This window comes from Monodon monoceros, unplaced genomic scaffold (genome assembly GCF_005190385.1).
Source record: "Monodon monoceros isolate NGI ecotype Baffin Bay Population unplaced genomic scaffold, NGI_Narwhal_1 Super_Scaffold_9, whole genome shotgun sequence".
Taxonomy (NCBI): domain Eukaryota; kingdom Metazoa; phylum Chordata; class Mammalia; order Artiodactyla; family Monodontidae; genus Monodon; species Monodon monoceros.
In genome coordinates, this window is record NW_021703786.1 from 57564246 (window position 1) to 57589974 (window position 25729).

The following is a 25729-nucleotide window of genomic DNA, read 5'->3' on the forward strand; positions in this document are numbered from 1 at the left end:
ACAAAAGAGAAAAGGAACTTAGGGAAAGAGCCAATTTTCTCCAGCCCTTGGCACACACCTGTAGCTCCAGAAGGTGTCTGGAGGAGCCTGGACAGGTGGTGGCCATCTGACAAACTCCCTAAGGCAGAGTTTAAAGAGATACATACTTGGATGACATTGGTGAGTTGGAGAATCTGTCTCCTTCTCCCTCCTGACCCCTCTTGTCCTCCCAGCGGAGACTGCCAAAAGGGTGCTTCTGAGAAGGACAAAGCCTGCCCCTCCACCTCCCTGCATGATGGCACCTGGAAGGGAGACCTGAGGTTGGATGCCCTTTGCAGTCTAGAAGTGATCCTTCCCAAGAGAGGTGATATTGAAGGGAACACGCACGTGATGCAAAGCCACCCAGAAGTCTGTCATGAACACAGCTGCACATTTCCAAAAGCCAGTGACAACACATAAATACTTACTACTGTGAGTTAAATACCAGATTCCTAGAAACTACTAGGCCTGGCGTAGCTTTAAGAACAGACCCTGTCTAGTAAGAGCCGTAAGAGGAACCTCGTGCTCAAAAGGAGAACAAAACTTCCAGTGACGGTCAAGTGGCTCCTGTCAGACCTGTCCTCCCACACATAACAACTATAAACTCAGAGGACTTCCCTGGTGCTGCAGCTGAGAGTTTGCATGCCACAACTAAGGAGCCCACCTGCTGCAACTAAGACCCAGTGCATCCAAGTAAATAAATATTTTTTTAAAAAACCTATAAACTCTGGATAAAATATTTTAAAACTACCTAAAGACACTGGTAAAACAAAAAGCGGGCAGAAATCAGAGAGTAATTGACACTTGGAAGAAGGATAATGGGTGTATTTCATGTTTTTAAAGGATTCCTCCTGAGGGAAGACCACAGTCAGTGTCCTACAGGATAGTTCAATTTTTAGGAAACCTGCAGCCTTAGTGGCTTGAAGAATCAGAGAAAGTGTGGATGAACACAGCAGCTGAAAGTGATGGCAGAAATTCCAGAAAGGAGAGAGCCACAGAGATTAAGCTCTAACATCTATATATAAACTCTACCCAAATCTCTGGCTGATCCTTCAACGTATATGCACAGGGAAGACTCCAAAAAGCCCAGCTAAGATTACCAGAACTGAAGTGAGATTTCAGCTGCTGCCCACCAGAGAGGAGATAAAAGTTTGAAGTGTGAGTTCAGCCAAATTAAAAACAAAAAATCAGCACTCTTTAGAGGAATATAGTAGAATCCAAAGTCTCTCCAATATATCATTCACAATGTCTAGGATATAATCCAAAAGTACTAGACATATGAAGAAACAGGAAAATATCACCATAATCAAAGAGAAATCAGTACAGACCAATGGTGAGATGACACTGTGGCTTTAATGGACATAAAAGTGACCCTGGAATAAGAAGTCACTTTCCAGGGGAAGCTCTGACTCTGAGATCAGATAGACCTGGACTTGTGTCCCAGCTCCACCACTCCCAGCTCTGTGACCTTGGACAGCTCCTCTACTTCTCTGAGCTTCAGCTTCCTCATCTACCAAAGACAATAACACTGCCTTCCTCCCATGATTATTATGGAACCAAATATAAAAATGAATATGAAAGCACCTGGAACGGCATTTGGTACACAGTATGAGCTCAATAACTATTTGTTGATCCTAAATAATGATTCCCAAGTCAACAGTGCGTCTTCACCCTTACCTCAGGAGCCTTTAAGCCCCTTGACATTCCATGTCCTTTGGTTCTTAAAATGGGAATGTTCCGCAATGTATAACCTGAGTTCTGGGGAAATTTTTCTGATACATTCTAAGGGACAGTCCCACCCATCTAAGTCAGAAGAATGCACACATCTAGCCATATCTTCAGTAGGGCCTTGGAAGAGATTAAGAGAAAGCAGCAAGGCCCCCTACCTAGAAATCATTTTATTAAGTGGTTGTTTGAACAAAACCCTGCCTCCTCCAAGCTCTGGACCCTAAATCCCCACCCTCAACTAGGAATGTGTTGATCAGGAACTGAGATACCAAGATAGTTATAGGATTAGATGTTGTTCAAGTTGGAACAGACTGAGAGTTGACTTGGTCTAATCTCTTCATTTCAGACATGGGGAATCTAAAGCCCAAGAAGGAGAGGTGATTGAGGTTGATTCCCATGGAAAATTAATAAAAGAATCTACCACCTCAATACAACACCTTAGAGGATTACAAACACATATTCATTCATAATTTTATTTCAGTCATATCACAGTTTATGAGCTGTATGAGTAAGTATATGAGAGGGGTTGATGGAAGGGAAAGCCATTCCCATTTTTCAGATGAGGCAATTGAGCCCTAACGGGTGATGTGAACTTTTTCCATGACACCCAGACAAGCAGTGTCTACTTGGGGCTCATCCCTACTCTCTCCATCCCTGATCCTCAGACATAAGCCATTTTTATTAGACCTTGTACCTGTGAATGCAATGCTTGGAGTCCATCCCAAGTGGAGGAAACTGGATAGAAGGTGGAACTATCCAGGAGGAACCATGCTGGGGAGGTGACAGGGACAAGATATTACTTGTCAGCCATGGGAGCAAAGCCAGTCAGATTCCCACCCCTCCCCACCTCTACTGGGACCCATAAAATTTCAGGGGCTTTGACCTTGGGGTGGCCTTTGGGATGACCCTCTGGGCTGCTAGGATTGGATTTATGTGAAGTATCTCACCACCTTCAGACTGTGGGCCCCACCTGGAAGACTGGAAAAACCTCAAAAAGAAGCCTCTTGGACAAGTGAGGGTCTCTCTCTCTCTCTCTCTCTCTCTCTCTCTTTCTCTCTCTCTCTCCCTCTCTCTCCCCCTTGAAGGCCAGCTAAGCCTCTCCATTCTGGCCATGTACCCCCCAAGGCTGGAGAATGTGCCCCCTCTCTGCCTTCACCTCTCTTCTCTTGGGTACCCAGCCAAGGCCAGGCCACAGGGAGACCAAATTAGGATTTGTGGGCTGGACCCTCCCTCTGATGCCTGAGGAGTCCCTGCCCCCTCACTGGACAACACTTGTCCATTTGTCCAGGGCACAGACAACTTCCCACAAAGCTAGTGGTCTGGGTGCTAAGGCCCAGGCTCCCTATGCTCTCTCCAGCCCCACTAGCACCTCTGCCTCCCCCAACTGTGCCCCCAACCCTTCAGAGCAGTCCTCCAGCCTTCCCCACCCCCCACCATGCTGCTATTCTGAGCTGCTCATAAATTGCCAAGTTTGACTCATTTTTCTTCATAAATCCAGAGCTTCCAGCCTCCTGTTTGACTTGTGTTCCTGAATTATCCATGAAATTCTCAATGGCTCATTCAATAGCCAAGCAGAGGTCCCCCTCAGCCTCTACGAAAAGCCACCAGAGGCTGAGACAAGTGATGCTGGGGGATCCAAAGACAGGGGCTGTCCATGCTCTGGAGAGGGGGCAAACTTCAGAGACATGGCAGGAAACTTAAGGAGTGAGGGGAAGCAACTGGCCAGGTCTGGAGAAGCGATTCTGCCACCACCAAAGGAAGTGGAATCAGAGAGGGAAACAGACTTTGCTGAGGTCACACAGCCTGTTCTTGGAATAATGATAAGCCCTTTGGCATTTCTTTGAATCCAGGATCATCAATCCAGAGAACATTACGACCAGAAGGAAACTACAGATTCACCTGATTTTTCTTTTAGAATTTGTGTGTGTGTGTTAAAATATACATAACATACATTTGCATTACTGTACAACTATCACCACCATCTATCTCCAAAGCTTCACCCGATTTTACAGACTGAAAATGCAAGAGCAGAAAGACCAGAGGACCAGCTCAGGGCTACACAGCACGTCTGTAGCAGAGGCCGGGTTAGCATTTGTGCAACAAAGTGTCGCCCAGAGGCAGACACACCCGCGGGGACAGAGGCTGAGTACGTGCTGCAGAAGAGAAAGGGCTCCTCCACAACTCTTCCCCACCCCGCAGGACCCTCACCTGACAGGCAGCCCCTCCTCCTGTGCACCTGCTCATCCCCTTCCTCCATGAACTTGAGAAATGGCCCCAGCTGCATCTGAGCCAGCAAACACGGCCGGGGTCTCAGCCCCCGGTGGGATTATGGAATCCATCCATCCCCGGTTGAGAGCTTAAACACATCTACATAATCAGCTCCCCTCGACCCTGCTGCTCCCACCATTTCTCATGAAACCTCACTGAGGCTCTGATTCTTTTTTTTTTTCTTTAATCAAAAACATGAACCGACACCACCCCTCCTCCCCCAAGTCAGGGGAAGGGTGGTGCTATTTAGACCCAGGACTTTGGTATGACACAGGCTAGATTAGACCCTGGGGGGGGGGACAGTGATTAAACACATCTCCCCAACACACACACAACACACACACACACACGTGTGAGAATTTAATTACCATGAGAAATTGCTTCCTGACAATAAATGCCACCCCACTCTCTCTCTTCTCCAGCCAGATGGCTTTTGCTGGAATATCTGTCCCCATAATGAGTCCTCAGCTTCTCCCTGAATAATTCATACACAGGTAGGGCTGGATATTGTAGGGAGGTTTGGGATGAAGTGGAGGAGTCAGGGAAAGCCCCCAGGGCTGGCCAAGGTAGGCACTCAGGCCAGTCTACCAGGGGTGGGAAGGGAGAACATCTCTCTGAAAAGAGGACATTTAAGCTGACAGCTGAAAGTTTTAAAAACCCAGTCATGAGAAGAGGGGGGAGGGGAGGGCATTCCCAGCAGAGGGAAAAGCACATGCTAAGGTCCCAAACCTGGGCCACAGGTCTCAGGCCACCTGCACCCTCTTGTCCAAATCTGTCTCTTCTTGGAAGGATTTCCCTCTGCCCTGCTCACTACTGCCTCCTATCCACGAACAGGTAAACGGTGCTTCATAGCTAGCAAGGAGTTACCCCACAATCACCTGTGAGATGGATCACGAAACGTTCCTTTAGAGATGAGGAAGGTGCAGGTTAGAGGGTCAGAGGACCCTCCTGCCAGAGGACCCTGCATTCCCACTGCCCACTGGGCTCTTTGTGGGAAGTCAGGGTCCCTGAGAGATACTCTGCTGCAGAACAGCCCAGCAAGAAAGGTACAGGCTCTGGAATCACACTCCCTGACTTCACATCCTAGCTCCTTCCCTTACTAGCTGTACCTCCGGGGCAGTTCACTCCACCTGTCCCAGCCTCCCTTTCCTCACCGGTAAAATGAGGTTGGTATTTTTCCCCACTGGATAAAGTTGCTCTGTAGAGTAAACACATGGCATGGTGCCCAGCACATAGCAAGCACTCAAAAATAACATAAATAAGATTAGTACTATTCAGGTTCAAGCACAAGACAAGATTGGGTTTTTAATTTGTCTTAAAAATGAAATACACACCCTGCAATCCGCACATTCACAGTTTTTATATAAACCAAACACTGTCTCCATCCTATTCCCCTTCCTCCCCACCCTCTGTGAATGGCTGAAACTATTGGCCACTGCCCCATGGGAAGAAAGCCCCAGGTTGCTGTGATGACCCATTAAGATGACATACAGAGTGGCTCTGCACACTGGATGGGGCCACACAAATGGTCTTTGTTGATGAACATGCTCTTAAAGCACCAACCTCATTATCTGATGCTCCTGGGTCCTGCTGGTCCCTCTACCTCTCTTTTTCAGTTGTAAGCAAGCAGCCATATAGCTGCAACCAAAGTCAGGGACAGACTTTCGTGTTGTAATCAAATGAAATTTGCAGCAAAGCTAATCAGCCACACGCGGGAGCTATGGGTTATGATTATTCTGCTACTTGGAGATAAAAGCTCATTGGTAAGCAACAGCTCAGAGAGGAAGTGCTTCTGTTTCTCTCCTTTGTCAGTTCTTCTGAATCTCTGAATGAGGGTGGCATTAGATTGAATCCATATCACGGACACATATGCTGACATTCATGCTCAAGAAATTCCAGACCCTGGATCCATCATCATCCAGGGCTCCCTGGGGCCCCCACCCCACCCAGCACACAGGTTGAGTCTCCTTGGGTCTGCAAGTGGGTCTCTTTCATCCCTCCCTTCATAAGGGTGTCTAGAATGTCAGCTCACCCATCAGTCTCAGGGAAGGTGGTACAAAGGACATCGATTCTGAATTAGAATGTCTTGGATTCAAATCTTGGCTCAGGCTCTTTCCTCTGCCGTTGCGTACGCCGAGCCCTCCTCGTTGGTCGCTGTGTCCTTGGCTGGTGTGAAAATGGCCACAAACTTTCTAGTGCACGCGAAGATCTGGTTTGACAAGTTCAAATATGATGATGCAGAAAGGAAATTCTATGAGCAGATGAACGGGTCCGTGGCTGGCTCCTCACACCAGGAGAATGGCGCCAGCGTGATCCTCCATGATGTCACAAGAGCCAGAGAAAACATCCATAAGTCCTTGGCTGGAAGCTCAGGCCCTGCGGCCTGCAGTGGGCCCCGGTGGAGACCACAGTGAGCTTGTCATCCGGATTGCCAGCCTGGAAGTGGAGAACCAGAGCCTGCGAGGGGTGGTGCAGGATCTGCAGCAGGCTGTCTCCAAGCTGGAGGCCTGGCTGAGTGCACTAGAGAAAAGCTCGCCCACCCACCCGGCCACAGCTCCGCAGACCCAGCACGTGTCTCCCGTGCACCAAGTGGAGCGCCCCACCCAGAAGGCGGTCACCGTCACAGAGGACAACGAGGACGAGGACGATGACATTGACCTGCTCGGCAGCGATGAGCAGGAGGACCAGGAGGCTGCCTGGCTGCGGGAGGAGAGGCTGCAGCAGTACGCTGAGAAGAAGGTCAAGAAGCCTGCCCTGGTGGCCAAGTCCTCCATTCTCCTGGACATCAAGCCTTGGGATGACGAGATGGACATGGCCCAGCTGGAGGCCTGCATGCGCTCCATCCAGCTGGATGGGCTGACCTGGGGTGGGGGGCCTCCAAGCTGGGGCCCGTGGGCTACGGCACCCACAAGCTGCAGATCCAGTGTGTGGTGGAGGACGACAAGGTGGGCACGGACCTGCTGGAAGAGGAGATCACCAAGTTCGAGGAGCATGTGCAGAGCATTGACACTGCTGCTTTCAACAAGATCTGAGCCCTGGCATTGGCCTGAGCGTGTGAAGCCTTGCAGCCAATAAAGACTGAGATTCCAAAAAAACAAGAAAACAAATCTTGGCTCAGCCACTCACTAGCTACATGACCTAGAATGAGTCACTTATCTTCTTAAGACCTTAGTTTCCCCATCTGTACGTGAGGTCAGTGTAAGGATAAATGAACTAGCATATGCTTTAGCAGAGTGGTACATCGTTGGACTTTGGTATCAGATGCTTGGATTCATATCTCAGCTTGGCTACTTGCAGGTTGTGTGACCTTGGGCAAGTCATTTGACCTCTGTGAGCTTCAGTCTCCTCGTCTGTTACACCAGGCTAGAAACAGTATCTACCACCTAGGGTTGTTATGGGTGAGATAGGGATGTTACATTAAAAAGTGCTAAAAGGAGTGCCTGACACGCGTGGCACACGCATCAAATGTTTGCTGTAGTGGTTGTTAGCACGACTATTGGTCCGGTGCTTGGCTCATCTTAGCACTCCTCTCAAACATGCAGGCTCCCTGCTCCCATCTGAAGGGACAGCCTGGGAATCCCAGGGAACAGTAGCCCTGGAGGCCACAGACACACCCGCACGGCAGGAGGTAGTAACACTGATACTGGGTTTCCTCTGGGGTAAGGTGGGGCAGGGAACTCTAGACAGGGAAAAGTCAGGGAGGAAATCAGACAGGTGGGAAGGGCAGGGATCAGGCAGGGCTGGCTCCAGATGTCAGGGCCGGGACTTGACAGAGCTGCTGGACCCAAACATGTGGGCCTTCACCCTTGGCAACTCTGAGACCAAGATGCCCAGCAGCCCTGACTTTGAAATGTGCTCCATTCAACTGTGAATGAATAATTTACAGTCTTTGATCTTATATGGCTGAGGAGAAGGCGAGAGAGAAGACCATGAGGGCACTGGGAACCAGAAGATGGGAAAGGAGGAGAGGAAATAACCCCTTGTGGCCTATCTGGACTGTCAAGTCTCCTCAGAGACAATTCCCATAGTCTGGATGCTGGCAGGCCCGCTGATCCTTCCTCACTGGGCGACCAGACAGCAAGAGCCACATGAACAGGTTTGGGCCAGTGCATCAGTAAGCTTAGCAGGAAAGAGAAAGGAAAAGTGAATAACCCCGTGAGCAGTGAACGTGTGATGCTTTAGCAGTACAGCCAAATGACCTCCATTTCCCCTGCTTAGATTCCATCTATCTCTATGACTTCCATTTCCCCTGCTTAGATTCCATCTATCTCTCCAGTTGGCAAACCACCCTTCCTTCATCAGAAAACACTGAGAGAGCCCTTTCTTCACCAGCCTGTGGGTGTGAATGGCACTAACAACACCCAAATATCGCTAGCTCCAAGCTCCTAGCGATATCAGACTGGAGTATCTGCCAACTGGGGGATTCAATCCTTTGCAAACTCTCTCCCGGCATCTGAGAGCCCCAGGAAGTAGCTCACCCATGAACAGATCTGCGTTTTCACTCTCTTGATTGCTCTGCAAATTTGCTATGACAAAACCCTCCACTAAATGAGGTGGGGTTTTTTTCTTTTTTAATATTATTACTTTACCCAAGTATTTTGGAGCACCTACTTTGAAGCAGGCACTGTGCTAAGTACTCAGCATTCTCCTGCAGGGTGGGAAGAATTTTCCCTCAATCAGCGTTAGGTTCAGATGCAGGCAGGAGGGGTTCCACAGCAGCGTTGCTTGGTTCCCAAAGGGTTAGGGACTAAATGAAATGACCCTTTCAGTCAACACACACAAAGTTTTTTTCCCTCTGGGGACACTCAGGCTACCAATGTCACTGGGTTCCAAGAGTTTTTTCTTTTTTTAAACATGTACATTTTTTTTCCTTTGGCCACACTCCGTGGCTTGTGGGATCTTAATTACCCGACCAGGGATTGAACCCGGGCCCTTGGTAGTGAAAGCAAGGAGTCCTAACCACTGGACCACCAGGGAATTCCCCCAAGGGGTTTGGTGACCAGCCACACACCTGTTCTCAGAACCCCTACCCCTCCAGCCCTCAGGCATGCTACAGCAGCCAGACCTTAAGACCAGACCTCTTCAGCCCTTTGTGATGAATTCTCTCTCAGGGACCCTTCTGTCCCCCAGCATCCTGGCTTCTACTGCCCCTTCCACTGGTCCAACAGACACAACTCTGAATATATAACCCCAATTGTGGACAGAGTTAAAGGTCTGGGTCCCCCCGACCCAACAAAGTCTTATTCTTCCATGCATCAATGGATGCAAACAGATGCTTGCGGTAAGAAGGGTCATTACCACACATGCCAGCTAGATGAGAGCCTCAGCCAGCCTGGAGGCTGCTGTCTCCCGCCCCAGTCCTGGCTGGAAGCCCCCAAGGCCTCTCCCAGCACAGCCCCTCTTGAGAAAGGGAGGAGCTTCGAGCCACTGAAGCCGTAGGTGAACGAAAGTTCCACTTCTCTGACATCACCTCTCCCCGCAGGGCTGGGCTTGCTCCTTTCTGAGCCTGACCATGTGGGAGCCCAGTGGGGAGGTGCCTGGGATGCAGGTGTCCCCAGCACGGCCACCTTAATCTGGCCCTTCTGGATGGAACCCAAGACGAGCAGGAAATGTGTTGGGAGAGTTCAGAAGGGGTGGGAGCAGGTTACAACGAGCCACAGAGCAGTCTCCTACACACACACCCCAGACTTGATAACCTATCCAGGCCTTGGCATGACCTAGAGGTTCCAACTTTCACCTAGACCCTGGTTTCTGTGGCCTTCTGCCTCCTTCTTGAGGCCAAGTCCCATTCTAGACCCCTGTTTTGATATCCGCAACCAAATCCTTGGGCTTGAGACTTTGCCTCAACAGCTAACTAACTGAATAACAAAAGCAGTAATAATGACTAATATTTATTAAGCACTATTTATTAACAGAGTCAAACACAGTTACTTATAATTCATTTAATCTTCACATAACCTTGTGAGGTAAGTACTATTATTAACCCCATTTTATGGATTTATAAGCAGAGGCATGATGAGATCATCCCCAAAGGCTGATGGATGGCCTCATCTAGTAACCCACCCACCTGCTAACAGACCTCACCAAGGCCGACCCCTCACCTGACACTTCTCTGAGACATCATCTAGGCCAGTGTGTGTCAAAGCTGAAGACTGGATCTGCCAGGCCTGTGCTAGATTTCTCCTCTAGATCTTATTTCATCGTCAGAATGACTACGGATGGTGAGCATTACTGCCCCATTTTTTAGATACCAATAATGAGGCTTGGAGGCTTAAAGGACATGCTTTACCACCCAGCTAGTAAGTGGCAAAACTAGGAAGTGTATGGCAACCCTTCCTCATGCTTCTTGCCACCCAGCACCCCCACTACACAGATATCCAGCATCCGCAGTTGGCAGGCAGGCACCCCACCCCTTCCACAGCTCTGGTTCTGGGAAGACAAGAGGCAAGCAGGGCCCAGGCAAATGCCGCAGGCATGAGGATCTGGGGAAACTCTCTGGACGGCGGCACCCCTCTCCTCTTCCCTCCCCAGGGAATCTTGGTGAGGAGAGACATGTGGAGATGGAGGCTTCTTGTAAAACTGATTAAGAAGCCCTCCAAGCTCGAAGAGCAGGTCCTTTACTCCCCTCAACACTGGGCTCCTGGGCCCCTCTGCCACGTGGGCTGAGTGTGTCTCTTCAGCGTCGTGCACCCTCATCCCAGGGCTGCTGCCCCCACCAGAAGTGAGGGGCCAGGTACACCCCCTTAACCCTCACCCTCTGACCCAGTACAGGAGAGCGAGAGCACAGACTGGTCTTGCTTTCCTTCTCTACCCTCACCCTCCTATTTTTGTTTTGTTTAAATAAGCCTCCTTCTGCCAGGCAGAAGGGCCACCTCCCGAGCTCCCTGATCCTGTGGCCAGTCTTGTCAAACCTGGTCTCCCACTGCCTCTTTCGAGAGAAGGGGCCTTCTCTGAACAGCTTGCCCAGCTCTGCGTCCCCCAGCCTGAAATGTGTCCCTCTGCTGGAGTTGGAGCTGTTCTGAGTGTTCGTGGAAAAGTGGAGGAGCTGCCTAAACTCTCTACCTCCAGGCCTTTGTGAACGCTATTTTGTCTTCGGGAAAACTACCACCCACCCTGCCCCCAAATCTTTCTTGTGCTTTAATGCACAGTACAAATGAGGATGGTTTCACCCGTCTGTGAAGCCACCCACAATCACCCCGAAGTTCATTTTCCCCCACTCAGTGCCCTCTGCAACGCACCCCCTTTTACCATCCCCATCAACCTGTCACGTAACCGTGGACCCAGGAACCTGAGTTCCTTGGCAGCAGGGCAGGGTCTTACTGGCACGCACAGTGCCTGCACCTAGTAGGAGCTCAGTAAAGGTTGGGTGGCAGAGCAGTTTGCCCTTTCCCTGGGGTGGGAGCCCTCAGGAAGTGTGGTCCTCAAGCCTTTGTAGACCTAGCACAGCAACAGGGACAAGGGCAGAATCCTCCTGGAGCCAGGCAGTGCGTAGGCACTCAGAGCATCACATTCATAGACTATGAGTAAAGACAGCATTTAACTGGGCACTTACAAGGGTGCTGGGTGCTGCGCTAAGCACTTTACACCCATTATCCTATTTACTCCTCACAATAACTATGTCACATGGATACCGTTAGGCCCATTTTCAGATGGGGAAATGGAAGATCAGAGGGGTTAATTAAGCTGGCCAGGGAGACACAGCTGCTCAGTGGCAGAGTCAATACTCAAATCAGGTCTGACTCTGGAGTCACCTGCTCCCCACCCCCACTGCACAGTGTTCCCCTTGTTGTTTGGGTTTGAGGCTCCATGTGAGTCCATGACTAAAAGGACCAGCGGCTTGGCTGGGAGCAACAGTGCCACCCCTGCCCCCTGAGCCGGGACTCAGACTGCCAGGGGACACCATCAAAGGTAAAACATCCTGGTCAATTGTAGAGTCAATTCTCCAGCTCTGGGAGATAAGCCCCACCTGTCAGATGAAAATCTTACCCCGGGCACCCAGCCACCTGCAAATGATAATTCAAGGGAAGCCCAGGCCTCAGAGGCAGCTGAAATCCCTAACCGGGCCCCACAGGTGCACCTCGCCCTGCCTTCCCTCAGCTCCAGCCACCCAAACCCCGGTCCCAATCCTGAACCAGGAGCCTTGAACCTGCCTGCCTGTTGCGCCAAACCCACAGGCATTGATGGCCCTGGGCAACCCAGAGGAAGAGGAGCCATCCTCACTGTCCCAGGACTTGAGGACTGCGTGGCCGGGGGTCCCAGGCTGCAGGTGAGCTGGAGGGTACTCAGGGCGACACACACACTAAAAAGAGCTTAAGAGTCACTTCTAAAAGAAGGGGATGGTGTGGGATCATGAGAAAGTCACTTCATCTTCTGAGCCTCTGTGTGCTCACCTATAAAATGGGTGGGACTCCCGGCAGGCCTGTCTCAGAAGCTGCTGTGGGGAATTCAAGCAGCACATTTGGGGGAAAGCTTTGCAAGAACCTGAGGGTCATGCAGATGTATGGGACTGTAACAGTTAATAGTGAAAATGGTACACACCCTTAGAGAGGGCTGACTTGGGGCAGGCCCTATTCTAAGTGCCTTAGGCATATTAACTCATTTTATCCTCAGAGCAACCCTCTGAAGTGGGAACGATTATCCCATTTTACAGATGAGAAAAGTGAGACCCAGGGAAGTTAAATAAGTTACCCGAGGACCCCTAGCTAGTGTGTGCCTGTGCGGGTTTGTGAAGCAGGACAGTCGGGCACTAGACTCTGCTCTAACCATGAGGCCACACTGCCTCTCTAGAGCTGTGGTTTGAGGGGTAGAAAAAAGGAGGTCAGGGAGTCGGCCTCTCTGAACAAGATGGCCAGAGGGAGCTGCCCCTGGGTGAGCACCTGCTATGTGTCAAGCACTTTCCTCACCTCTCACTTAATTCAGCAGCCCGGGCGGCAGGGGATAGGAGTGGGGGCCGGCATCCTCGGCCCCATAGGCGCACCAGGAGACTGAGGGCCAGAAAGCCCAAGGTCTCTTGGTTGGTAGGGACTTGAACAGTGTCTTGAACAGTGTCTTCTCATTTCCCTTCCCTGTTACTTCCAGCCCATACCAGCCTTGTCTTCCTGAGCCCAAAGTCTCTGCCACCCCCTGCATTTCTGGGTTCCAGGGACTGAACACCCTGGGGGATGGGCAGTGAGGTGACCAGAGGCTGGACACAGGCCACGCCCTGCCTTACACGCCCTGCCACAGGGCCCCCATCTCTCCCTGCCCATGACCAGCTTGCCCGACTCCCACCTCCTCTCGCCATCGCCATATCCAAACTGCCTATCCAGGGCACCCGTTAGGGTCCTGCAGAGTGGGGTCTAGCATGGCCACAGCCTGGCCCTGGAGAGCTTTGGAATGTAGGTGAGGACCTGCCTCCTGAACCAGCCTGGCCCCCAGGATCCCCAGGTGCCCCACCCACATATCCAGCTGTACCCTGGCTACTCTCAGGCCATGATTTTCCCTCCTCTCCCGTCCACAGGAACAGGAAGAAGGAACCCAGCTCTTCTGCCTCTTCCTCCAGGAGCCCTCACCTCACCCTTAGAGCAGCTAGGCTCCACAGGGCTCTGCAGAGGGTGCGTGGGGTAAGGCTGCCCCCCACAGGCAGTCAGGGAAGGAGGTTGCTTTGCTCAGAAAACCTGAAATCTCTTTGTAAGCAAGTGGGTAGGGCGGGGAGGTGTCAGAATCTCTCGGTGGGATTGTCTCTGGGATCTTGAAACTCACCCCCAAACCCTGAAGCTGGGAGGAATCCATTTAAAGGATATTAGGAGCAGGTTCAGAGCGGGGATGTGGGCAGAGGGGTTCCAAGTCCAGCATACAACCCCTGAGTCAGAGCCCGACCCCCAGCACAGGGTCAGAGGTCATGGGTCACCCCTTACCCCCATCCCTTTCACTGTCAGTGCTGCTGACTCTAGGTCTTAAAAGCTCCCATCCTACATGCACCATCCCACAACCCCTAATTGTCTGAGTGCTTCCTGGGATCTAATCAGAATCCCTCCTGCTGCAACTGAAGCCCAGGTCCAAATGCTCTGGTCCTGGTTGGTCAGGGTAGGGGAGATGAGTGAGTGGGCACAGCATCACACCCTCAGGGCTGCCTGGAGTGGAGAAGGGGGCATAGTAAGTTTTGGAAGGGAGCCAGTGGTGTGGGGGGAGCCCCAGGGGAAATCTTCAGACCAAGGGCAGCAAAGCAGAAAGCAGAGCATCTCCTTAAGACAAACGTCTCCACTGCCTTCAGCTCAAAGCTCTATTTGCATAAAGAAATTATCCTTACTGCTCTTTTGCCTAATTGGCAGGGAGCACCTGCCCATGCCAACAGGAACCACCGCTAAGCAGCCCATAAAAGCTGGTGTGAGCAGTGGCTAGCCTGTGCCCACCCCGCTGGCCAGGACAGGGCCTTAACGCAGCTGCTTCTTCCTGGCATGGCCTGGTCCCAATCCCAGATCTGCCACTTCCTCTGAGTCACAGTTTCTTCATCTGTTAAGGAGGAGGAATAATTCTTGCCTTATTTGGTGTCTGAAAAGATTTCAATGTGGTATCGCTTCGGAAGGTTTCAATGCAAAGCCAGAGACATGCTCAGTGCTCCACACACATTCAAGAGCAAGTTCTTCTAGGCATGGCCCGACTGGGTTCCAAACCATCTCTGCCAGCTAATCCAATGATTCTTGGGTAAATTACTTAACCCTCTCTGTGCCTCACACTCCTCATCTGTAAGAGCAGGGATTAACAATACCCACCACAAGGCTGCAATTACACTTAAATAAGGCAGCATGTGTAAGAGCCCCTGGCACGTAGTAGGCCTGTGCTGAGTCAGGATTATTGGTTACCAGATGCCATCAACCAATCTTTCCACCAGAGCAGGGAACCCTGCCTGACACTTCAGAGGGAATTCTGAAGCCAGATGAGGGGTTTCCTGATGGTCCCTCCAATTTTGAGTTTCCCTCATCCAAACAGTCACATTCATCATGTTTCAGGGCCCTGGATTCCAGGGTCAGAACCCCTGACGCCTCATCAGGGAAGAAGCAAGCTATGCCTGTGGACTGGTGATGGTTACCATTGGATCCCCCAGTGTCATGTGGACAAGTCAGCTCCCTGGCTGCATCTCAGACCGCTCGCACAGTGCTGGGCTCATCCCAAGCTCCAGCTCTGAGACCCCTTGCATCAACTGTACTCTACATCAGTCTGTTTCAGCCCAGGAACCACCAGGAGGACAGGAAGGGCGAGCTTCTGTCTGGCTCTGTTCAGGGGTCTATCCTAGGAATCCCACAGAGCTGGCCTGCTCTTGGGCTAAGGGGATCCTTCAGAGCCCCCAGACCTACAGGAGTCAGGTCATGGCTGGGGACCTGACCACTTCCAAGGAGAGAACCATGGGCACCAACTCGACAGGGCCACTCACAGGTAAGGACAATGAGTCATCAGTGACAAACTTGAGAGAAGACCTCAGGCCTGCTAAGTCCTGGGCCAGGGTACTGCCCCTGCACCGGCCTTTCTCCTGAGACTAGGAATGGCTTCACTGAGCTGGGGAACCCTGTCGCTATGGAATGTCACTCAGTGCTGGAGTGCACAGGGAGATCTGAATTCAAATCCTGGCTCTTCTACTTTCTGGTGGGAACAAACCCACTTAAGATCTCTGAGCCTCTGTTTTTTATCTATAAAATGAGGTCATAATTGCTTACTTCCCAGGATGGCTATGAGGATTCAGGGAGATGAGTTCGGTACAGGGATGTAGCAGGTGCCTAGTACATGATGAGAATACAATATGGGGAAGCAGTTGCCACAGCCACCCCTCTGTAAACTGCCTTCTTATTGTCACACATACACATGTGCATGTACACCCCAGATGCACAAATATGCCCACTCAAACATATATACACACAGCATATACTACAAATATTAATACTGGATAAAAGGGAAGAAAAGAAAAACCTCAAGCCAACTAACAGGGACTTTGTCCCATCCCTGCACACATTTGCTTTTAATGGCACTAGATAGGGAGAGACAGGGGAGAAGGAGAAGAGGAGGCAGGAGGACAGGACCTGAGAGGCGGCAGGGATTCACCCAGAAGCTAACAGTAAAAGGGACAGGGGAGAGGCAGTCCTCCTTGCCTCTCCCCCAGCCCCTGCTGGTCACCTAGCAACAAGCATCTCTTCAGAATCCTTCCTAAATCGCTGAGAGTCTTCTGCTCAGCAATGCCCTCCACAACTTCCCCTCACCCTTCCTCCAGGTATGAACTGCCCTCACCTGTAAATCCACACCTCACATGTCCTCCAGGTCCACCTCCCAGGGCCAGGAGAACTGTAGGAAGGGACATCGATGGCAAGGTGCTAAGGGTGGGGCACAAATATCTAGGTGTTGCGGGGAGGGGCAACCAGTCTGAGATGGTCAGGATCAGGGCCCAGGAGGGGGCCCACAGCCCTACCCTGAGACAGGAGAAAGGACAGGATCCAGAGCCACCTGATATCTCATTTCAGAAGGCACAGCTGTGAAAACCCAGAGCTATTTAATATCTGGGATCAATGTTTGGGGAAAGCCAGAGTGGAACAGGGAAAATAAGTGAGAGGAAGCATTTGAGCTTGTACTGTGTGCTGAGCATTTTACACACACACACACACACACACACACACACACACACACACACGTGTGCGCAAAGTCTCAATCCAAAAACCCTGCAAGATTAGGACCTCGAACCTCACTTTACCAATAAAGCAGCTGAGGCCTCAAGGAGAGAGGTCCCTTGCCCTTGGTCAGAGAGCAGCAGATGTGCGGCAGCCCTGGGGTCAGAACTCACATCTGTCTGACCTCAAGGCACTGGAATTTCAGGGCTAGTGCCAGGAGTCTGTGAGATAGAACCTGATCAAAGACAGGGCTTCACAGAGTGCCCAGTATGCACAGGGCCACTGCCACATGAAAACACCTGCCTGAACCAGGACATAAGTCAGTCAGTGAGCCCTTTCCCTCCTCCCCTCTCCAGGGGCCATGCCCTCAACTTCCCAGTTGCCCTGGGCTCTGGGCTGCCATGGTGGGTCATCGGCTCCCTCCAAGAGTTTCCCCAAGTTCCAGGGTCTCTAACAGGCAATGGCCATCCACCCCCTGAGACCTCCAAGCCCTCCCAGCAGTCCTGAGCTGCCTCTAAGAGTCCAGGGCTCTTTATTACTGATCCAGCACCGTTCCAAGAGGTAGGCTCTGCGCACAGCTGGCAGGATGGCTGGTGGCTTCATGGAGAGGTGGTGATAAAAACAGAAGTATTAGCTGAATGTCTGCCCCTCACCAAGGCAGCCAGCAGCCTCAGGACGGGTACTGGGCATGGGGTGGGCTTGCAGCAGGGAGACTCCTGCCCAGGACCTGGGGTGTGGGGTGTGTGCCCACTCTCCCCCATCTGCAGCCCTTACAGCTCTCCCTGCATTCATCCTTCTGTCCACTGCTTTACAGCCCCCTGAACACGCCACCCTCTCTCCCACCTTCATGCCATCCCTATCTCACCCTGTTATCCCCTTCCCCATCAGCTCCTCCTTTCTTCCTGTAATTCAGCGGCCCTCACTGTTGGCTGCACATTAGAATCACCAGGGGAGATTCTGATTCAGTAGGTCTGGATAGGGTCTGGGCATCAGCATTTTTTAAAAGCTTGCCAGGGGATTCTACTGTGCCAACCTGAGGAACTGCTACTTTTTATCAGACCTCAGCTCAGAAGTCAACTCTTCTGGGAAGCTTTCCCTAACCATCCCTCCACCCCCAGCCTGGGCTGGATGCCCCTCCTCTTGAGCTCCCAGGTCCCCTGATACCCCCAACTATCAACAGCCTTATCACATAACATTATAATTGACTTTATTACAAGCCTGTCTTGCAAAGACTGCAATCAACTCCAGGGCGAGGACTAGGTCTTGTTCACTGTTATATCCCCAGCACAGGGCCTGCTATGAAGAAGAGGCTTCAGAAATGTTTGATGGATGGATGGATGGATGGATGGAATGGATAGATGGATGGATGGATGAACAAACACAGGTGCTAATGCTCTGCTCACCAATGTCTATTCCCCTTCTTGTTCAGACAAGCCTCCTGGGTTGCTAAGCTGCCTGAAGTCCCCTTTGCTTAATCATCCCATTCCAGCTGCCCATCCGTTGCCTACACAGAGTCACATGTCTGCGGTGCCCACCACACCAACCTAAGTAAACCTCTCAGATCATTCTGACTGCTCCACAAATCTCTCCTGCTCCAGGAAGCCCCCATGGTTAACCAGGTGGACCCCCAACAATTCTCCTTTATTTAGAATACCCTGGTTACTTTCCCACCACTTTACCCCACACCTGGTCTTGGAGGGTCCATGCTGGACTGACCTCACAGGTGACAGTCAGCAACAAGTCCAGGACTAGAGTCAAGAGACCTGAGTTCGTGCCACCAACTTCCTGCGTGACCCTGGGCCATTTAACCTCTCTGGGTCTCAGGTTTCCCATCTACACAATGAAGGAAATAATAGTACTCTCCTCATAGAGTTGCTGTGAGGATTAATGAGTTAACATATCTAAGGCCTTAGAGTAGGACCAGGCACAAAGTGCTATTATCAAGGTGTTTGTAACTATTCTCATCTACCAGTTGAGAGAACATTAACCACTAGACTTGAGGCCTTTCCAGCCTGATGCATTATTTTACTATATCATCTGCCCAAGCCCCCACCTGTAGACAAGACCACCAACGAGGGAGGGCGACAGGCCTGGATTTATGCCAGTTGGCCCCTGGCTGAGGTCTGGTGATGCTTCTGTAAACGCAGTGGAGGTGTGCCCAGGCTGCCACCCAGCCACTACCAGACTAGAGGATGGCCCACACAATAGATCTCAGCCCCAGAGTCCAGACCCACCTCGCCAGGATCAGGGAAGAGCCTTTTTCAAAACATCATGGCCACCACAGCCCCTCGGTTGTTCTTCCTGCTTACTTTTCAGCCTCCATTTCCCACTCACTGAGGCCCAGTTAGATTCCCTCTGCACCTTCTGCCCTCCCCTTAAATAGACGGAGCATCAAAGCGTGAAAAACATTGAAATTACCAAACGCAATTTCTCTCCAGAGATGACAAATCTGCTGCAGTTTGTATTTCCAAACAGGAGCTGTAGCTCTTGAGCAGCTCCAAGGCAGGTTCCCTGCCCCCACTGACCAACTCCTCATAGGCACAGCGCCCCCTCTCCCTCCACCCCTGCAGAGGAGGAGCACCCTGCATCTTCACTCTAGGGATAAGGATGCTGCAGCGGGGAAGGGTCAGAGCAAGGGCAGAAGGCAGAGGAGGGAAGCAGGTGACAGGTCCCTCGAGGTTCACTCAGCCACACCTGTCCCGCCAAGGCCAGACAGAACACCCAACAATGATCCCTGAGATGAGTCTGCTTGTTAAAGCTCTGCCTCCAATAAACAATGACAGCAATAACAGAGCCCACCATGCACTGAGAGCTGGACCACCCACTTCACTTACAAAATCTCATTTACTCCTCCCCACCCCGAGAGTTGAGTGGTCTCCTTCCTTCCCATTTTACAGGAAAGGACTTTGTGGGCTGGCCCAAAGCCATGCAGTTAGTAGGATATGATGTTGGACCTCTCACCTCCCTGACTCCAAAGCTGGCATTCTTCCCAACCACCATCCCGTGACCTTGGACACCTCTTTCAACTTAGTTTTTCCCTTCTGCAAATTAGTTTGAACCAATGTTTCTTAAAATACTTTTTAAAATTATGCCCTTGTTTAAGCAACATCAAAATCTCATACCCTTTCTGTGATCTCTATTATGAAAAACATAGAGGGTTTTTTGGTTTGTTTGTTTTCCAAAACAAAATTCTGTTTTCCAAAGAAAAGATTCGTTTTCGGGCTTCCCTGGTGGCACAGTGGTTGAGAGTCCGCCTGCCGATGCAGGGGACACGGGTTCGTGCCCCGGTCCGGGAAGATCCCACATGCTGCGGAGCGGCTGGGCCCATGAGCCATGGCCACTGAGCCTGCGCGTCCGGAGCCTGTGCTCCGCTAGCGGGAGAGGCCACAGCAGTGAGAGGCCCGCGTACCGCAAAAAAAAAAAAAAGATTCATTTTCAAAGATCATAACCCTGAATTTGCTTTTTCATGTGTTAACTCCTCCCTGCTCACAGGAGATTCCGACGTGCACCTGTGGGAAGACCAGGGTCTCCATGGCTCACCCACTGCATTGGGGAGCTCTGGGCTCAGTCTCTTGGGTGCTACCATTGCTCACACCCGAAGAGAGGCAGTGGAGCCTTAGGGGTGCCCCTCTTCAGGGGGACTCCAGGCAAGTCACTTCACTCCAAACCTGTCTGTAACATGGGAAGAACAATACTAGTTCCTAGTGGTGTTGTGAGGATTAAATGAGTAAATTCCTGTAACACACCCAGAAGAGGGCCTGGCCCTCAGCACTCAGTTAAGTGTTAACTATGTTTCATTCTAGGGATGTTTAATCAGAGTCATCACTTGCCTGCCCCCAGGAAAATTCTTGTAGCAAGTGCCTGTGCCTTCACTAGGTCCTGGGAGGTCATTTTGTGGACATGTTACATTACTGCAGACTCTCAATTGTCAGAATGACCCAGGATTATTGTGGATCCTATGATCTGTGAGAATCCAAACAAATCACAGCCTCTGATTTGTTTGGGTTTGATTTCAAATATGAAGGACCTCTGTTTTTTTGTATTTGAGGAACTAGCCATCTGGGAAATTTTTTAAGTTAGAGGGGTCACACACCAAAATAAATTCCAGATGGATCTCAGATCCCAGATTTAAACATAAACAATGAAACCATAAATGTACTAAAAAAAAAGAAAAAAGAATCTTAAAGTGGGCAAAACACCTTTATAAGTAGGACACAAAACCCAGAAACCATAAAAGAAAAGATGAATAAATTCAACTACATAAAATTGCTTATTTTACGTGAAAAAAATTATAAACAAAATTAAAAGACAAATGATAAGGTCAAGGAAAATACACTTTAAAACATATTTCAGAAAAAGGATTAATTTCTTAAAGAACTGGAAATGAATGAGAAAATACCAAAGACCTAGTTTAAAAAATGGGTAAAGAACATGATGAGACAATTCACAGAAAAAAACAAAAATAGCTCTCAGACATATGATAAGATCCTCAACTTCATTAACAACAAAACACACAAAACCTGGAGCAGGATATCTATGGCTTTTCATCTGTCATTTTTTAAAAACTGTCAATTATACTTCAATAAAGCTGGAATTTTTTTTTAATTTTAAAGTTTGATAATAGTCTTTTGGAGAAACAGGAAGTCTCACTTTGCTGGTGTGAATTGACAAAATGTATATGGAAGGCAATTTGGCAAAATTTGACCCAGCACTTCCATTTTGAGGAATTCACCCTAAAGATTTCTTTCCACGTATGCAAAATGACTTATGTATAAGGGTATCATTGTATAATAAATCCACACCAGTGGGGATAACTAACCAAATGTGGGACCTTGGGCAAAGTTACTTAACCTCTCTGGGCCTTAGTTTCCTCATCGTAAAATGGGGATAATAACGGAAGGTGCCTCAGAGATTGTTGTCAAATATGTACATAAAGTCCCTCGAAGAATTGCCTGGGGTGTAGTAAGTGCTCAGCAAATATTACCGTTCATATCATTATTATAATGTCACCAGTGGAACCCAACGTACAGACTGGCTCTGATGGTAGGAGTGAGGAGTTTGGAAGCCACCCATCATCTTCCTTTAAGGAGGAATCTGAGGGAGGCAAAGTGAGATTGCAACTGTGGCTGAGTAAGTAGAAACCCAGCTTTTGTATTATGGCCTTTGTATTACAGCAGCCTGGTCAGCAACATAAACAGGAAAAATGGTTTTCCTAGAAGCAAACCTTGACAATGCCCATCCCTGCTCTTGTCCTGGAAGAAAGCATTTTGGCTAAGCAGAATGAACCATTCCTCCTTTCTTGGAAAACCTACCCCAGTGATGGGTGAAAGACTTGCTTACTTAAGGCCAACTAATAATAACAGTAACAGCTAACATTTTGTGGTGTGTTTTCTAAATGCCACACAGAGCTAAGCATTTAACATACAATAATTCATTATTCCTCATACCACTCTATCTGGTAGGTTTTTATTATTCTTCCCATTTTATAGAAAAGGAAACTGAGGCTGCAACTTGGAGAGATTCACACAGCAGGTAAGTGGCAGAGTCCACATTTGGGCCTGGATCTCTGTTGCATCAGCCTTGCCCAGGAGGGCATTTCATTGTATTTCTCTGTATAAACCACAGGGTAGCATCTTGGCTTGTGTGCATCTGCTTCTTCTATGTATCTGTCAGTATGTATCAGCCCCAAAGGCAGGACCTCTCTGAGCCCAAGAACAAAATTGGGGTTTAGAGCATAGGAGGCATGGGCCAGGTCATGGCACCCATCCAGCCCATGTGAGACATGCATTTCTGTCCTGATCCCTATTTTCAGACAGAGAAACGGTCTCAAGGTGGCACACCCAGCAATGTCAGAACCAGGTCGCCCTCGCTCCTACTTATTGCAGCTCTCCGTGGCACCTCAATGCCTAAGAAGCCCAGGCAAAGGCTGTGCTGGCAGGCAGGGTGAAATGCAGTCCCCCACATGGTCCTACAATGACAAGTGGTCCCTGAGCAGAACCAGAATTCCATTCAAGGCCATGGAGCCCCGTTCCCTCACACATATGTGGCCACCAGCTGTTCCCGCTAATTATAATACCTTCCCAATAAAGGAGGGGTCAAAACTGGGGGAAGGTGTGCAGTAAGAACGCAGCTTCCCGGAGTCCTCACAATCCCTTTAGCACAAGATAAACTGTTGCCTCTGATTCAATTTCTTCCTCCCTCACCCCCTAAAACAATAAGAAAACATATTTCTCATCACTGCATTTAATCCTTCAGGCAGGGAAAAGGAGCTATGCATCTACGCAGGTAATGAGGAGGGAGGGAGAAGGCTGGGGAGGGGCAGTGTCAGGGCAGGCGAGTCCAGGAAAAGACTCAGAGGGGAAGACGGCTCAAAATGAAATTCTTAGGGGGATAGGATGCAGCTTGCTCTACTACGCCCTTAGTGAGTTAATCATTCTTTCACTCAACTAGTATCCATTGACACAGGTCCTGTTGTATGTTGGACAGACAGAGAAGAGAAAGACACAGTCCAGGATTCACTGTGTAATGGGAGACACTGACCTATAAGCCACTAACTAGATTACAGTATTCCATGAACTCTGATAGGCTTTGAGGGAGCAAGGACAAGGGAAGGCTTCACTCTGGCTACAGGAGGTTTTGCAGTGGATGGGGTATTTGTGCTGCCTCTCAGAAATTCACCAGGCAGGTGACCTGGAGAGGGAAAATGTCATTTTAATAATGGCATTTAGTACTGCAGTGGTCCTTACAGTGAACATGTGTACAGGGCTTTACAGTTTGCAAAGTGCTATTGCACCCATCATCTCATTTAATCTCATGCCATGCCTATGAAGCAGGGATTATCCTATCACACTCATTCTGCAGAGGAGAAAACAGGAGAAATGGCTTGCCTGGGTCTCCACTGTCAGTCAGTAACAGAGCTGGAATTCAAGCTCAGGTTATCTGACTCTAAAACCCGTGCTCTTTCAGGACTTCCCTGGTGGTCCAGTGGTTAAGAATCCACCTTCCAATGCAGGGGACGCAGGTTCAATCCCTGGTCGAGGAACTAAGATCCCACATGCCACGGGACAACTAAGCCTACACACTCTTGAGTCTGTGTGCCGCAACTACTGAGCCCACACCTCACAACTAGAGAGACAAGTCTGTGCGCCACAACAAAGAGCCCCACACACTGCAATGAAAGTTCTCGCGTGTTGCAACAAAGATCCCACGTGCCGCAACTAGACCCACACACTGCAATGAAAGTTCCCGTGTGTTGCAACAAAGATCCCACATGCCGCAACTAAGACCCAACACAGCCAAATAAATATTTTTAATATTTTTTAAAAATAATAATAATAAAACCTGTGCTCTTTCTACAACCCTACTGATGCCAGTTTGCTCCCCAGGAGAAGGATGCTGCAGGGGAGGCAGCAAAAGTAGAGTGGGGTCAAGGTAGGGTTAAGGAGGGCTGTGGACAAATAGCCATGGGCTCCCTGAAACCGGTCAGCTACATCCCCAGGCCAATCCACACACACTGCTAGGTCTGAGCTGAGAGAGCCCCTGCCCTCGGAGTGACATTCTCACTCAGCCAGGCAGCCACAGTGACAATGGGCATGGTTAGTGTTTTGTAGAAAAGGATGTCTGGTCTGTTGGCTTAGATTTGCTCTTGCCTTGTAATTATGGCTCTCTATATATAAGTACATGGAATCAGCTGCTATTTCGAAAATGGACTGAAGGGCAAGGAACAAGGACACAACTTTTTGTAGCACTTACAATGTACCAGGTGCTATGTATGCTAAACTGTCCATCTCATTGGCTCCCCTGAAAACCCCATGAAGGGAAATACTACAATCCCCATTATACAGATGAGGAAACTAAGTCTCAGAGAAGTGAAGTTACTTGTCCAAGGCCTCTGACCCAACCCCTGAGCCACTCATTCCTTTGTACCATAAATGTCCAGAAAAGGAGCAACCAGGGGTCATCAGGACCCAAGTAGCCTGAGCATCACTCTGCAGCATCCTCCTGAATGTTCCAGGGGTCTGCAGAAAGTCCCTTGTCTTCATTTTAAGACAATCAGTGTCAATAATAATAATTTAGTGCAAACATTGATTCATCAGAGCATGACCCTGGCAGTGTGACCACAAAGTTAAACCAAACCATGGGAGAGAACCAGAATTCCAAAGGATGCCATTTTAACATCAAGGAAAGTGTGACCCTAAAAAATAGAAATAATAAAAACAGAACTACAGAATCTCCTCAAGGTCAAAGGTTTCTGGAGCCTGGAGACAGGAGATTTCGATATCTCAAGAGGCCAACAAATGCAAAGTCCGATCACATGTGGAGGTAGCCCAAGAGGGGGCTGCCCGCTTCTGCAGTGGACTGAAGAACTGAGTAATGAAGAGACTTGAAGCCTGCCTGGGTCATGGAGTGCATGACCACCTTCTTTAATTCATGGAGTCTCTGACACAGCATCTAGACTGGAGCTTAGTGGGTTCCATCAATGCCACTGATAAGAATCCAGTCAGCATTGTGGCCAGTAACTATTATACAGCCTGTCGTCTGAGAAGATGACCCCCAAAACTACTTGGGAATGCATAATTATCTCCTTAGTGCGTAAAGATCTTTCAGTCTCAAAGACAGAAGTGTTTGAGAAACTCAAACCCACAGGATGAATATTTTTAGATGTTAAAGGGTCTGTACATATTGGTACCATTAAGTATTTGTAATGTTGGAGAATTTGGCCTGTTTGAGTAGCAAGTCAGTCTTTAATTCCAATCTAAAATGTAATTTAATAATTGAGTTAGATATGTGATTTTTAAGTTGAAAAAATCATTAAATTCATATACAGTGTTGGAACATTTAAAATAATTTAATATTCTCTTAGATTTATAAGAATTACTTAAAATTACCTGGGAAGGTTTATCAGTCAGGTAATAAAACATAGTACTTTAAATTTATCAAATAACATTTTACATATTTGAAGGAGTTTGATTAAGTTGGTAAATGAAACAAACATCATCCAAAAGCCCCTTAAAAAGACTGCTAAATTTTGATAGACTTATAAACAGAAAAAGAAAAATTATAAGCTAAATCTTAAAACTTAAGAA

At 49.3% G+C, this 25729-nt stretch overlaps 1 protein-coding gene and 1 pseudogene across 1 annotated transcript in view; one reads left to right on the plus strand and one right to left on the minus strand.

Annotated features, from left to right (window-relative positions):
* Nucleotides 1-25729, minus strand: part of CCT6B (chaperonin containing TCP1 subunit 6B) — a 182419-nt gene that overhangs the window by 112739 nt on the left and 43951 nt on the right. The gene's annotated exons all lie outside the window — the stretch shown is intronic.
* On the plus strand, nt 6159-7100 carry LOC114889402 (annotated as a pseudogene).